Raw genomic sequence first — 14879 nt, 5'->3', positions numbered from 1 at the left:
ATTCGATTTCGATTCGATTTCGATTCGATTTCGATTCGATTTCGATTCGATTTCGATTCGATTTCGATTCGATTTCGATTCGATTTCGATTCGATTTCGATTCGATTTCGATTCGATTTCGATTCGATTTCGATTCGATTTCGATTCGATTTCGATTCGATTTCGATTCGATTTCGATTCGATTTCGATTCGATTTCGATTCGATTCGATTTCGATTCGATTTCGATTCGATTTCGATTCGATTTCGATTCGATTTCGATTCGATTTCGATTCGATTTCGATTCGATTTCGATTCGATTTCGATTCGATTTCGATTCGATTTCGATTCGATTTCGATTCGATTTCGATTCGATTTCGATTCGATTTCGATTCGATTTCGATTCGATTTCGATTCGATTTCGATTCGATTTCGATTCGATTTCGATTCGATTCGATTTCGATTCGATTTCGATTCGATTTCGATTCGATTTCGATTCGATTTCGATTCGATTTCGATTCGATTTCGATTCGATTTCGATTCGATTTCGATTCGATTTCGATTCGATTTCGATTCGATTCGATTCGATTTCGATTCGATTTCGATTCGATTTCGATTCGATTTCGATTCGATTTCGATTCGATTTCGATTCGATTTCGATTCGATTTCGATTCGATTTCGATTCGATTTCGATTCGATTTCGATTCGATTTCGATTCGATTTCGATTCGATTTCGATTCGATTTCGATTCGATTTCGATTCGATTTCGATTCGATTTCGATTCGATTTCGATTCGATTTCGATTCGATTTCGATTCGATTTCGATTCGATTCGATTTCGATTCGATTTCGATTCGATTTCGATTCGATTTCGATTCGATTTCGATTCGATTTCGATTCGATTTCGATTCGATTTCGATTCGATTTCGATTCGATTTCGATTCGATTTCGATTCGATTTCGATTCGATTTCGATTCGATTTCGATTCGATTTCGATTCGATTTCGATTCGATTTCGATTCGATTTCGATTCGATTTCGATTCGATTCGATTTCGATTCGATTTCGATTCGATTTCGATTCGATTTCGATTCGATTCGATTTCGATTCGATTTCGATTCGATTCGATTTCGATTCGATTTCGATTCGATTTCGATTCGATTTCGATTCGATTTCGATTCGATTTCGATTCGATTTCGATTCGATTTCGATTCGATTTCGATTCGATTTCGATTCGATTTCGATTCGATTCGATTTCGATTCGATTTCGATTCGATTTCGATTCGATTTCGATTCGATTTCGATTCGATTTCGATTCGATTTCGATTCGATTTCGATTCGATTCGATTTCGATTCGATTTCGATTCGATTTCGATTCGATTTCGATTCGATTTCGATTCGATTTCGATTTCGATTCGATTTCGATTCGATTTCGATTCGATTTCGATTCGATTTCGATTCGATTTCGATTCGATTTCGATTCGATTTCGATTCGATTTCGATTCGATTTCGATTCGATTTCGATTCGATTTCGATTCGATTTCGATTCGATTTCGATTCGATTTCGATTCGATTTCGATTCGATTTCGATTCGATTTCGATTCGATTTCGATTCGATTTCGATTCGATTTCGATTCGATTTCGATTCGATTTCGATTCGATTTCGATTCGATTTCGATTCGATTTCGATTCGATTTCGATTCGATTTCGATTCGATTTCGATTCGATTTCGATTCGATTTCGATTCGATTTCGATTCGATTTCGATTCGATTTCGATTCGATTTCGATTCGATTTCGATTCGATTTCGATTCGATTTCGATTCGATTTCGATTCGATTTCGATTCGATTTCGATTCGATTTCGATTCGATTTCGATTCGATTTCGATTCGATTTCGATTCGATTTCGATTCGATTTCGATTCGATTTCGATTTCGATTCGATTTCGATTCGATTTCGATTCGATTTCGATTCGATTTCGATTCGATTTCGATTCGATTTCGATTCGATTCGATTCGATTTCGATTCGATTTCGATTCGATTTCGATTCGATTTCGATTCGATTTCGATTCGATTTCGATTCGATTTCGATTCGATTTCGATTCGATTTCGATTCGATTTCGATTCGATTTCGATTCGATTTCGATTCGATTTCGATTCGATTTCGATTCGATTTCGATTCGATTTCGATTCGATTTCGATTCGATTTCGATTCGATTTCGATTCGATTTCGATTCGATTTCGATTCGATTTCGATTCGATTTCGATTCGATTTCGATTCGATTTCGATTTTCGATTTCTATTCGATTTCAATTCGATTTCGATTCGATTTCGATTCGATTTCGATTCGATTTCGATTCGATTTCGATTCGATTTCGATTCGATTTCGATTCGATTTCGATTCGATTTCGATTCGATTTCGATTCGATTTCGATTCGATTTCGATTCGATTTCGATTCGATTTCGATTCGATTTCGATTCGATTTCGATTCGATTTCGATTCGATTTCGATTCGATTTCGATTCGATTTCGATTCGATTTCGATTCGATTTCGATTCGATTTCGATTCGATTTCGATTCGATTTCGATTCGATTTCGATTCGATTTCGATTCGATTTCGATTCGATTTCGATTCGATTTCGATTCGATTTCGATTCGATTTCGATTCGATTTCGATTCGATTTCGATTCGATTTCGATTCGATTTCGATTCGATTTCGATTCGATTTCGATTCGATTTCGATTCGATTTCGATTCGATTTCGATTCGATTTCGATTCGATTTCGATTCGATTTCGATTCGAATTTTCAAATTCTTTTCTCCAACTAACAGAAAAAAAATTGAAATTCATGTCTTTCTCTATCATGCTGCCAAAATCGATTGCTGTTAGATTCGATTAGGCATTTCACCGTGCATTCTTGACGCTCTCGTCCTATCTTCGACTGAAGAAAAAAAAACGATAATCGAACCTGAAAAGACCATCCTTTTCTGGGCGAAACAAGTGCTCAAGCTCTTCATCGAGTGATGTTCCTCGGAAGCAAAACACTCGTAAGCCACCGAACGTTCCAATCCGTCTGGAGCGCTTTTCGATTGCCTCTCGATCCATGATGAAAGAATGCTTTTCCAGGTCACATCAGCCCAATTTATGTTCGGCCACCCACCCACTTTGCCCTGGATTTCCCTGCGTTGGCATATGCGTAAAAATGGAAATGGAAATTGCAAAAGAAGAAATTCAATTTCGTTCCGTATGCTCATCACTGACAAATGGTTCCATTGAATGGGACATGTCTGCTAATGACAAAATTTTGATCAGAAGCTCCGAAGTTGTACGTCTTCCATTGGAGATTTGTGAATGGAAGATGGGTACGGTTCGATCAAAGAACGAAGATTGGTTCCACTGAACCTCACTACGATGAAGAACTATTCTGATGAGAAACCTACCAAGATGACTCCAATGAAGCCAAGGTTGAGTCAAGGTTCTAATTAATTCCTAAAGAAATGTTAAAGGTGGCACCCATATTGATTGAAGTCATGTAAACACACTGATTTTAATTAGCAATCATCTCATTTCTATATTTGACCCTATTAGTGCTGCAAATAGAGCCAATCTGATCTAGATAAGCCCGTCTAATTGAAACATATTCTCTCGTCTTCCTTTTCAGGGCAACCGAACGGTAAGAAACGACATTCCGCAGGAAGAAAGGCGTAAGTGCATGGGCAAACATCGTCATCGTCGTCGTCTTCGGTTTAGTGACGATTCCATTCAGAAATTGATATTCCTTGAAAAGGCGAAAACAGGGCTGGTAGCGACTTAGTGTCTGCAGAGCAGTAACATTGAAAAACTCCTGCACGAGAATGATTGACCACCCGCAGTTGCTACTACGTCATTGCAAGAACAGCTATACTCACACATGGAACCAACAGACACTACTGAGGATCAGTAGCATCTTCAATGTGTTAGCATTGGTGCTCTCATCATTATAACAAACAATAACGGCGCCAGCTGCGTCAGAATGCAGATCAATCTGGGGATGGGAAGGAAATGTTGACGTGTCACTTGCTCTATACTCTGCACTTCCACAAGAAAACTTTTGGAGTTTGAATATGGAACGATGGCTACTTTCTAATGCAACAAAAAAGTCGCCTGGCCATATAATTTGCAAAAGAGAAAATCGACCAAAAGAAATCGATCACAACAGTTAAGCCATTATGATACTGAACGCGAGAATTTAATTCATGGTCATTATTACGGTAATAGAAGTTGTGGTAAAAACAAACATTAGATACTGGCACGGTTCGATTTATGGAAATTGAAAATTTTTGGCATAATTACAAAATCGGATGGCCACTGTATTTATTCAATGATTCACTTACGGACTTCCCAAAGAAATCTCTCAAGATGTTTGTTTCAGACACCTTCCAGAATTCTACCAGGAATTTTCCCGTGCAAAATTTTTCCACAGATCATTTCATTTTTATCTAGAATAGCTGTCCTCCAAGGATTCTTCCAATAATTTTCCCATCAATTTCTATAGGACTTTCTTCAAGATTCCCGTTTTGAACTTCTTCAAGAGTTTAACCAGTATTTCCTTCAAAGGTGTCTACAGGAGTTTCTTAGGATTTGCTTCAAATCTGACGTTCAGGAATTTTTGAGAATTGAACCAAAAATTTCTCGACGGATACCTTCAAAAGTAGATCCAGAGATTCCTCCAGAAATTCCTCAAGAAATGTATTGAGAAATTCCAAAAGAAGTCTTCAACAGGTTTTCCATGCAATCTTCCATGGATGTCCCAAGGGTAAGTGAAGGGGATTCTTCAGAAATAATTTGTTGATTTTTCATTCCTAATCACGAGAGTATCAAGTCATGGACTATTGGATTAGCCCATTCTGGAATATTTCGAAACTGCTTCTGGAAATACGTGGTCTGAACATTTTCAAACCATTTTATAGTACACTCGTATCTCATTTCACGACCGTTCTAGGGGGTTCGAAAAAATAATTGGTCGTGAAACTATCAGTGGGATTTTTTTTTTTTTTTTTCTAAGAAATATGACCGTTTCGTCTATTTTACACCACTTAGAACATCATTGTGTTTGAAAAAATAAATTTACGGGTTTGAACTAGGTACATCATATAAAAAAACAACCATAAATTAGAAATTTTATATTTTTTCAAAAATAACTTGTTTTGGTGAGAATCGATTCGTTCATACTCAATTCACTAATCACTCTTTTTGAAAAAGTAAACTTGTTATATTATATTGGAATTTTTCAAAAGTCATCTTCACAGTATAATTAAAAATTGGTAAAAATACAGTTAACTAATGGCGCTGATTAATTCGTGACACTATATCAGAAAGAGCTATTCCATGTTTTTGAGCTTTCTCCAAAAATGTCAAACTCCACAGGTCAATATACTTAGTAAGTGCTTAGAAGAGCATATACGGTCATTTATGTTCTTAAAATAGTGGTTTATGATATTCAATTTTCCTTGTTTTGAAACTCATGGATACAGGTTAAACCATAAGGAATGCAACTGGTTATAATGTAGTTTAAACCAATGAGGTTTTATATGCATCCGTTTGCCTCCATAAGAACAACAAAAGCATGAGAAATTACCATTTTCACTTAACATTGACAATAGTTTTTTCCTGTCTGCGTTTTAGAACCCCACCCGAGTAGAGGAGAATAGCAAAAGAATAACAAAAGTTACTATTGAAATAGAATGTTTGAATAGCTTTTTTTTTTTGTTTGTTTGAAATAAGAGATAAAATAACAAAATTAATAACTATGTTTAAACGGCATAAAAACTAAAAAATAACATATTTTGCCATTGTAATAACAAAGTAATAGCAAAAATATAGGCAACCGTAAATAACAAAATATGTTATTATTTAGATCTTGATAACAAAATAATAACTAAATAAGCTATTCACGTGTAGATCAAAATAATGTAAATTTTAATTTTTTGACAATGATATCTAAATATAGCATGATTGAAAGATAAACTTTTTGCTTTCCTGCTAAAAAACTTTTGCTTTTTGAATCTTTAAAGAATATCATACGAATAGTAAAATGAGCTATTATGGTAAAATTTGATATTCGTTTGTTCCCATGAAATATTTAAATAAGGGTTTCAAATATCAAACTAATGACATATTTTACTGTGATGGCGATGTACATATGTTGTTCTTTAGATATTTAATGTTTCATAGTATTGTTGAACAAATAACAAATTTTACCATGATAGTATATTTTGTTATTGATAACTTATTACATGACTTCAAGTATAACATATCAATGACAAATTTTGCTATGATAGTATGTTTTGCTTTTACTAAGATATTTAATGTCATATATTAATAACATAATAATGGTTAAAGTAGATATGATTGAAAAATTTGTTCTTATTTTACCATTATTTTGTTATTCACCTCTATCCGGGTATTCAATTCCATCTACTCTATGCCCTGAAAAAAAGATAACATTTCCAACCCGATCCTTGACCGGCGGGATTCGAACCCACAACTCTTAGCTTGGTCTTGTTGAATAGCTGCTTGTTTTTCGCCACGACTCGGTCCCAATTGTAGAACATATAATTCAAAACCCCAAATTTTGAAAATTGTTTTTGAATAAATCGATATTATGAAACCCGTAATAAAACAAAGTTATATATCGGTAGGGTTACCAGATAGAGAGTGGTGTATACAGCAAACCTGCAGCAATTTTAATTAGTTACAATTTTGCCAAACACTATATTTGTAAATCATAAAAAAGTAAAAATTTTCATTCGTGGATTTTGAACTAAATGTTTTGGTTACCCGATGCGCCATATTTTTTTTTATTTTTTAACCGGAGACACCATACCAATAAAAACACGTTTGAACACGCTACTGAAAAAAAAAAATCATGATATTGAGCATTCTTTGCGCTGTGCATCGACTCTTTCTAGGACTCTTCTTGGAAATTAAACGAGAAAATCTGTATTATTTTGTATTTATTTATTTAAATCCCTCATTTTTAGGGGTTCTCCAAAGCTTCCTCCAAAAATACCTCTTAGGACTCCTGTGAAAATTCCGGGGGGGATTTATTTGGGCATCTTTTTAGAAGCTTTTCTAGGGATTCCTCCAAAAGCACTTTCAGAGATTCCTTGGAGGAAGAGTGATTCCTGGAGGAACCCCAGGAGGTATAACTAGAGGAATTCCTGAAAAACTCTAGAAAAAATAATTCGAAGAAATCTTATGACGAATTGCCGAACAAACTCCTTTTGAAGTAGGGGAACTTACGCATTCTCGGCAGCTTAAGCCGATGCCGTGCTTCTTTTGTAATTTTCTCGGACATCAGCAGACAAATTCCGTGTTTGTCTATTCACATTTATGCGTTGCTCAATCCAAAATGCTTTTGGAAACGTTTTTACGACGCTGCGAACATCCCTTGTCAGTGTGACTATTGTCGGCAGCCTCAATCTCTTCGGCAACTTTCCCATAACAACTGCTGGTGAATCTCTTCGGCAGCTCCAAATAAGTTGCATTTTAAGGCGTGCTCATTTAAATTGATGACATCTCCGGCGATATCGGCGTTTGAAATTTGGTTGCCGATAATAGTCGAATGGTGCCGAAGCCGTAAGTCTCCCTACTTGAAATAGTCCCTGAAATAATTGATGAAGGAACTTTGGAAGTCTTCCTGTCGAATAGTTTGGAAGAGTTTTTTGAGGTACTTTTTGGGTAATCATTGGAAGAATACCTACAGGCACCTTGAAAATAGTCCTTGAAAAATATTAGGGTTGAACTCCACAACCCTAGAATAATAGAAAAAGGAGGAAGTATTCAAAGGTAATAATGAGAAAAAAATCTATCAGAAGCTCAACACATCCCGCAAAGGCTTCGTGCTGCGGGCTGAGATGAGCCGGGATAAGGATGGGAGCATCTTGACGGACGGACGCGAGGTGATCGAAAGGTGGAAGCAGCACTACGATGAACACCTGGCGCAGAGAACACAGGCACAGAGGGTCAGGATAACAAAGGCAATGGCTGCGTCAGCACAGCGGACAGCGGAAACCAACCAGCTTCCACGATGGGGGAAGTTAAGGGTGCCATTCAACAGCTCAAGAACAACAAGGCCGCTGGCAAGGATGGTATCGGAGCCAAACTCATCAAGATGGGCCCGGACAGGTTGGCCGCTTGTCTGCATCGGCTGATAGTCAGAATCTGGGATTTGTTCACCCGCCTAAAACGCGAAGCAACAAGAGTCGAGCTAATGGTGAATGCGTCAAAAACAAAGTACATGCTATTTGGCGGAACTGAGCGCGACAGGACCCGCCTAGGAAGCAGTGTTACGATAGACGGAGATACCTTCGAGGTGGTGGACCAGTTCGTCTACCTCGGATCCTTGTTGACGGCTGACAACAATGTTAGTCGGGAAATACGAAGGCGCATCATCAGCGGAAGTCGTGCCTACTATGGGCTCCAGAAGAAACTACGTTTTCACCCCCGCACCAAATGTACGATGTACAAAACGCTCATAAGACCGGTAGTCCACTATGGGCATGAGGCGTGGACTATGCTCGAGGAGAACTTGCAAGCTCTTGGGGTTTTTGAACGCCGAGTGCTAAGGACGATCTTCGGCGGCGTACAGGAGAACGGCGTGTGGCGGAGAAGGATAAACCACAAGCTCGCTCAACTCTACGGCGAACCCAGTATCGTGAAGGTAGCTAAAGCTGGAAGGATACGCTGGGCAGGGCATGTTGCAAGAATGCCGGACAACAACCCTGTAAAGATGGTGTTCGCTTCGAATCCGGTCGAAATAAGAAGGCGTGGGGCGCAGCGAGCTAGGTGGATTGACCAGGTGCACCAGGACCTGGAGAGCGTGGGTCACAATCGAGGATAGAGAGAAGCGGCCAAGAACCGAGTGAATTGGCGAATTATTGTTGGCGAGGCTAAGATAGTAGATGTAAAGCCAAATAAGTAATGAAAAAAAAAATCGTAGAAGAAACCTTTGCTTTCCGAAGGCTTCCTAAGAAGAGATCCTGAATTCAAATCTTTCTGAAGATATACCAGAAGCCCTAACTGGAGGAATCATTTAGGAAATTTTTGAAGGGGCATCTTGTAATTTGTTGGGCTACAACGTAGCGTCACACCATTGCCGGGCGTATTTAGAGTCGCCAAATCCTCTTCCAAACAAACTCTTCTACAACCTCAAACACATCCCCATATAAGACTACGTCAGTACCAACACCACTGGACCTACCTGCAACCATGAACTTTGGTTTGGTATAATCCCGCTTCAGAGGGAATCTATGACAAAAGGTCGAAAGACAAAAGGTCGAAAGGACAAAAGGTCGAAAGACAAAAGGTCGAAAGGACAAAAGGTCGAAGAACAAAAAAGAAGGGACAAAAGGTCGAAAATCTTTTTTCAAAGAAAGAAAAATTTCCCACCATGCAAATCGTTTTCGACCTTTTGTCCTTTCGACCTTTTGTCTTTCGACCTTTTGTCCTTTCGACCTTTTGTCTTTCGACCTTTTGTCCATAAATCCTTCAGAGGCACGAAGGCCTCGTCCACCTACCTGCGTGAGATTCCACTAAGGTCGGTATCGTCGGCAAAGCCAAGGAGCATGTGCGACCGTTTGATTAGAGCGCCGTTTTCCTGCAAAGCAGATCTCCTAATAGCACCCTCGAGTGCAATGTTAAACCATAAATTCAAAGTGTGTCTTGTTGCTGATACCTAGTTCGCAATCCGATTTCGAGCCATCCAGTGTTGCGCGTATCAGACTGATTGGTTTCGTTGGAAAACCATGTTCAGACATTATCTGCAGCAGCTCATTTATTTCACTGAATCGTACGCCGTTGTGATAACAGCTTTGTGATTAAGGTTCCACAGGCTGTTGACATCCCCAGAAACGTTCTCGTCTAGCTACTGGTGGATATTGGTAACGAATTGAAGGCTTTCCGTTCCAATGATGGGTCAGAAAAAGTCTTGTTTCCCGAACTGCGCATTTGCATAACCGAGGACTATCTTTACAACTTGTTTGAGGCACTTTCCGTAGACCTTATCTAGGCTTTCATAGAACTCATCCTTTATGTCATCGAGCTTATCGTTCGTTGGCGCTTATATGCTGATCAGGTTTGCCCTCCATTCTCAACACGAAGATTCGGCTTCCTACAGGTTTCCACCGAATAACTCGCTTTATCTGCTTCCCAATCACTATGAAGCCAACTCCACGTTCTGCTCTGTAGCCGCCGCTGTAGTAGATGTGGTAATCAAACGATATGTTGTCGCTTGCTCTACTTCTACCTATTTTGGTTGGTGAAGAGTCTTCGATAGGCCACCCAACCGGGGTTGCGCTTCTTACATCGTGCTAGAGGGGCTGCCTCCTCAGTGCTGACACGATACAGTATTGTTCATTTGTTCTCTACGTGATGACCACGATCATAGCCATTACAATTGTCCACCTTTATCAGGGCTTTGGACCTGTAAAACTGGGTTCAATGGTTTCAAGTTATTTTTTCGGACATGCTACTATGACGAGCCGTCATTCGCTAGCGGTGTTGAAGGGATAACCAACATCGGACAATTTTTAAGTGAAATTTTCAAATGAACTTATGAAGGGATGCCTGGAAGAACTTCAGCAAGAATACCTGCAACAAACACTGAAGGAATTATAAGAAGAAGCTCTTGAGAAATCCTTAGAAGTAGTTCTGCAAGAACTTACGAGGGAACTTCTGGAGAATTTTGTGGAATATCTGCAGGATTTTTTCGAAAGATTTCCTAGAGAAGGTTCAGGAGGAACACCTAGATCAAAAGATAAATATCCTGAATAGTTCATGGCAAAATCTCTGGAGGAGACTCTGAAAAAAAAATCCTGATCTTACGCTTGAGAAAATATGTGTAAGGAATCCCTGTACAAATTATTGTACCTGGAGCAATTACTGGAGGAATCTCTGAAGGAATTTCTGGGGGATTCCCTGAAAATAAGCCCTGAAAGTATCTCTGGAAAAGTCTGCCAAATATTGTCTAATCTCTGAAAGTATTGCTAGAGCAATTAATGTAGAAATATCCTAAGCATATCCCTGGAGAAAATTTGTGGAGTAATTCATGTGCGAATTCCAGGAAGAATTCCTGGACAAACACTTGGTAAAATGCCTCTTGAATTTCCTGTTGGAATCCCTGGAGAAATTGTTGAAAAAAATCTGTGGTGAGCTATGTTACATGTTTGTTGGAATTCCCTACGGAGAATCTTATGAAATTCCTGAAGGTATTTCTGTTGGAATAGCTTATGAAATCCGAGGTGAAATTTCTGGAGGAAAGCTTTGTTGAAGTTCCTGATGGTGTCCCTGGTGTAAAACTAAAAGGAATCGCATGTGGAATACCTAAAAAATTTCCTAGTGTAATCCAAGGAGGAATTCCTGTTGTAATCCATAGTATAATTGCCCATTGCCCAATCCCTAGTGGAACTTCGTGGATGAATCCTTGACCGTCAAAAGTTCTTATTGGTTTACGGTTTTACGTCTTTTCTCTTGTGGATAAACAAAACACATTCATCAATCAATTTCAATCGTTCGCAAATCTATAACATATGGAACGAAATATTCTGGAACAGTCGAAACAAATCGTTCATGACTTGATGCTCACGCAAATCGGAATGAAGGTTATGAACTTTTAGTCATAATTCCACACAAGATTTCATTCTAGGATCTCATATCTTTCCTTTAAACCTAGGAGAATAAAAATGTATTTTTGAAAGTATTTCAAAATCATTGGCTATTATTAATCTACAAAACATAATGTATAACTGATTAAATTAAATGATGAAAAGCCGAATAAATTACAAGAGAAAATTCTGTAGAAACTTCATGAGTAAAACAAGGTCAAATTGATTGAGAAATTCATGGAATAAATCTAACTCGCTCTTACAGGTAGTAACCTTTGATAAATAGAAGGAAGCCGTATGAAAATACGCAAAGGAAAAACTGGAAAAATCGACCTGGGAAAATATTTAGAATAATTATTGTCAAATTTACTAGAGACGGTAACGTTGACGACCTCAAGACATTCATTCAGAAAACTCCGCAGAGATTCCTCTAAGTATCCCATGAGGAAGTGCTGAAGCAACTTGTAGGAGAATAGGTGGAGGAAACTCTAGAGGAATTCCTGCTACTAGCCCTGTGAAAGGATCTCAGCTTGGAAACCCGTTTTCTCACTATCGTTTCCCCACCGTTCAGATCCCCAACCATTTAGCTCATCAGCTTTTTCCCATTTCCGCTCGGTTTCGGTCCGAAGAACCAAAGGAATGTCACCACCCGCCAGCCACTCGTCCAATGTGTAACGTAATTTTCCTCGATTGATACTTCACCGGTTCGATTTTCACGCTTCTATCTGGTGGTGAGGCTTCCTCTCAGTTTTTTTCTTTTCTTTTGTTCCTTCATCCATAGGAGGAGTAAGTTTTTTTTGGGAAAACATTTTCGTGCCCTAGGAAAAGGATAACCACAATTTTTATACTGCTTTATTAGGATCATTGCAAGCCTAAAATACATTTTCTTTATCTTCTATCTTTTATTTGCCCGATCAATTCGGATATTTTCACTGGTGAATTGAATTTGTCTGCTCATAGGAGGAAGAACACTTTTCATAGAACTTAAAACAAAATTTTGAAGAGGAGGAATTGAAATTACCTGCGAGGACATTGGAGCAGGTATTATCTTGGGTATTTTCATTCGAGGGGTTAACCAACAAAAGAAAATTAGCTTGTAAATGAGCATGATTATAATTTACCTGTCAGGTATGACTATTAACCAAGCAATCGCTAACTGTTAAATGAGAATTGTTGGAGATTCTGCGTGGGGAATTCCGACTGCGAAAAACGTCGCCGTTCATCTGCCTGGTGCGAGCCTCAACGATTCGTTTGCACAAGGGGCAATCCTAAAAGTTAGACTTATGATTGCCCCGCAACTTGCGCATAAAAACGTTTTGGTATCTGCCTTCAAAGGACAGATGTCCTGAGAAGAACATCCACAAATCATGCATTTTGCATCCTTGCGACAATGTTTGGTACCATGACCCCACTTTTGGCACCGACAAATGTGAGTGGAGATCTGGAAATTTCCTCCAGGTTTCTGGAAAAGTTCCCATATCACACAGACATCGAACATTAGTCTTGCTTTTTCTAAAGATTAAATATAATTTAGATCTTTTCTGGTAAAGTTGGCTAAATAATCTTCTTGGGAAAGCCCTTTCCAAACAGTACCAGATTGGGTTCTCTTTTTCATAATTATTACTTGAACTAGGGAAAATTCAAGTAAATCCAAATAAATCCATTTTTGATCACTTCAGGTGACTTATAGTCACTGGAAAGACATTTCAAGACGACTTTGACCAAACGTTCAGTTTTGTCGTCATAAGTAAAAAATGTGCATCTTCTCTTTAAGATGTTTGAGAAGAAGTTTGTGATTTTTATTTCTGGCAAAACGCGACAGTCTTATCTTTGCGATTTGGAAGGAAACCTTGATTTCCTTGATTCAAGATCACCAGCCTAAATCCTACGAATTTGGAATAATCGACCACGATAGTCAGTACTCTTTGTTTCCTCACTTTAATCAAAGAGCCTGGGCTACAGTCTGCTTCGAATTGATGTTCGGAAAATTTGTCTAGAGCATCGAACTTCTTTAAATACTTGTTCGTTTGGCTGTCCAAGTTTTTCACAGCTGGCAGCCATCGTCATCTTCCGCCTGATTGATAACAGGCTAGATCTGGTCCACAGCTCTATACAGTAAGGCAACTTTTAGTGGCGGGTGAAATGACGGGCGTGAAGAAGGAAATTGAACTTTCCTTCTGTCGTTTGTGTTGTGCTTGGTTCCATTACCAGCGGAGAACAGCGAGAAATGGGTGGAAATGGTTGCAAGTGCACCACCACATACACACACGGAGGAGGAAACCGGAAGATCCATTCGGCTAAGCATGATTGTGCTAGCTTGGATTAGGAAAAGCCGGAACAATTCAATGCTTGAACGCGTAATCGTGTTTGGGGGTGGATGCGCTGTTATCGAAGAATGGAACATGGTTTGGATAAAAATTGGAATTGAAAACGTTTGAAGACAACTGAAACGGATTCTTCTTCTTCTTGGTATTACGTCCTCACTGGGACAGAGCCCGCTTAGTGTTCAATGAGCACTTTCACAGTTATGAACTAAAAGCTTCCTTTGCCAAAGTTGCCATTTTTGCATGCATTTATCGTGTGGCAGGTACGATGATACTGCGCCAGGGAAGTCGCGAGTTGCGGTTTTAATCAAATTGAAACTGAATCCTGACCAGAGATACACTTGTTCAACTTATGATGACGCCAGCCAAGTCGCTAGCAGTCATAAGTCGGTAAATGGGTGACGATCCCGACCAGTGGATTACAACAACATTTTTTCATAATTATATCAAAATTTGTTACCAAGTTTTGTTTCATTTTTCAATGAATTATAACAAGAAAGTATGTTTTAGATTTCTTGATTTTTTTTTTGAGTTTGTTATCAAGCACCTGAAAGCAACTGATGCTTGGTCAGTTTTATTTCATGTTAAGAAAATGATACATTTTGTTATAACCCAGTTATGAAAAATAACACGATGAAGTACATTCAAGCTAAATTTATAACAGATTGAGTTGTATTTTAGTTTCAATTACCGGGTACCCCCGTTGGTTTGACCGCACATCTGAACCACAATCTGAACACTTTTTAATTTGAACCCCGCTAATCTGCACATCTCTACAACATCTTCAATGCCGCACCGTGAGCAACCGTTCATGGCATCTCATCAGCTATCGGCCAGGAGGAAACCCCAGTTCTATCAGGTAAGAGCTGGTATATGTCTGGCCGAAGTCAGTGATGCTGCGCGCCTAGTAAAGTTGATAAACCGTTCCAGTTCTTGC

General features: G+C 38.8%; 1 protein-coding gene across 1 annotated transcript in view; it reads left to right on the top strand.

Moving 5' to 3' along the window:
* The window catches only part of LOC5570598, a 434882-nt gene that overhangs the window by 214274 nt on the left and 205729 nt on the right, over positions 1 to 14879 (top strand). The window contains exon 2 of the mRNA XM_021842919.1: positions 3635 to 3646. The gene's annotated coding sequence lies outside the window, so the exon portion shown is untranslated. The remainder of the gene's footprint in view (positions 1 to 3634; positions 3647 to 14879) is intronic.

The sequence above is a fragment of the Aedes aegypti genome, chromosome 1, assembly GCF_002204515.2.
Source record: "Aedes aegypti strain LVP_AGWG chromosome 1, AaegL5.0 Primary Assembly, whole genome shotgun sequence".
NCBI lineage: Eukaryota > Metazoa > Arthropoda > Insecta > Diptera > Culicidae > Aedes > Aedes aegypti.
The sequence above is the reverse complement of the archived record's forward strand: the minus strand, read 5'-3'. Positions and strand labels throughout refer to the sequence as shown.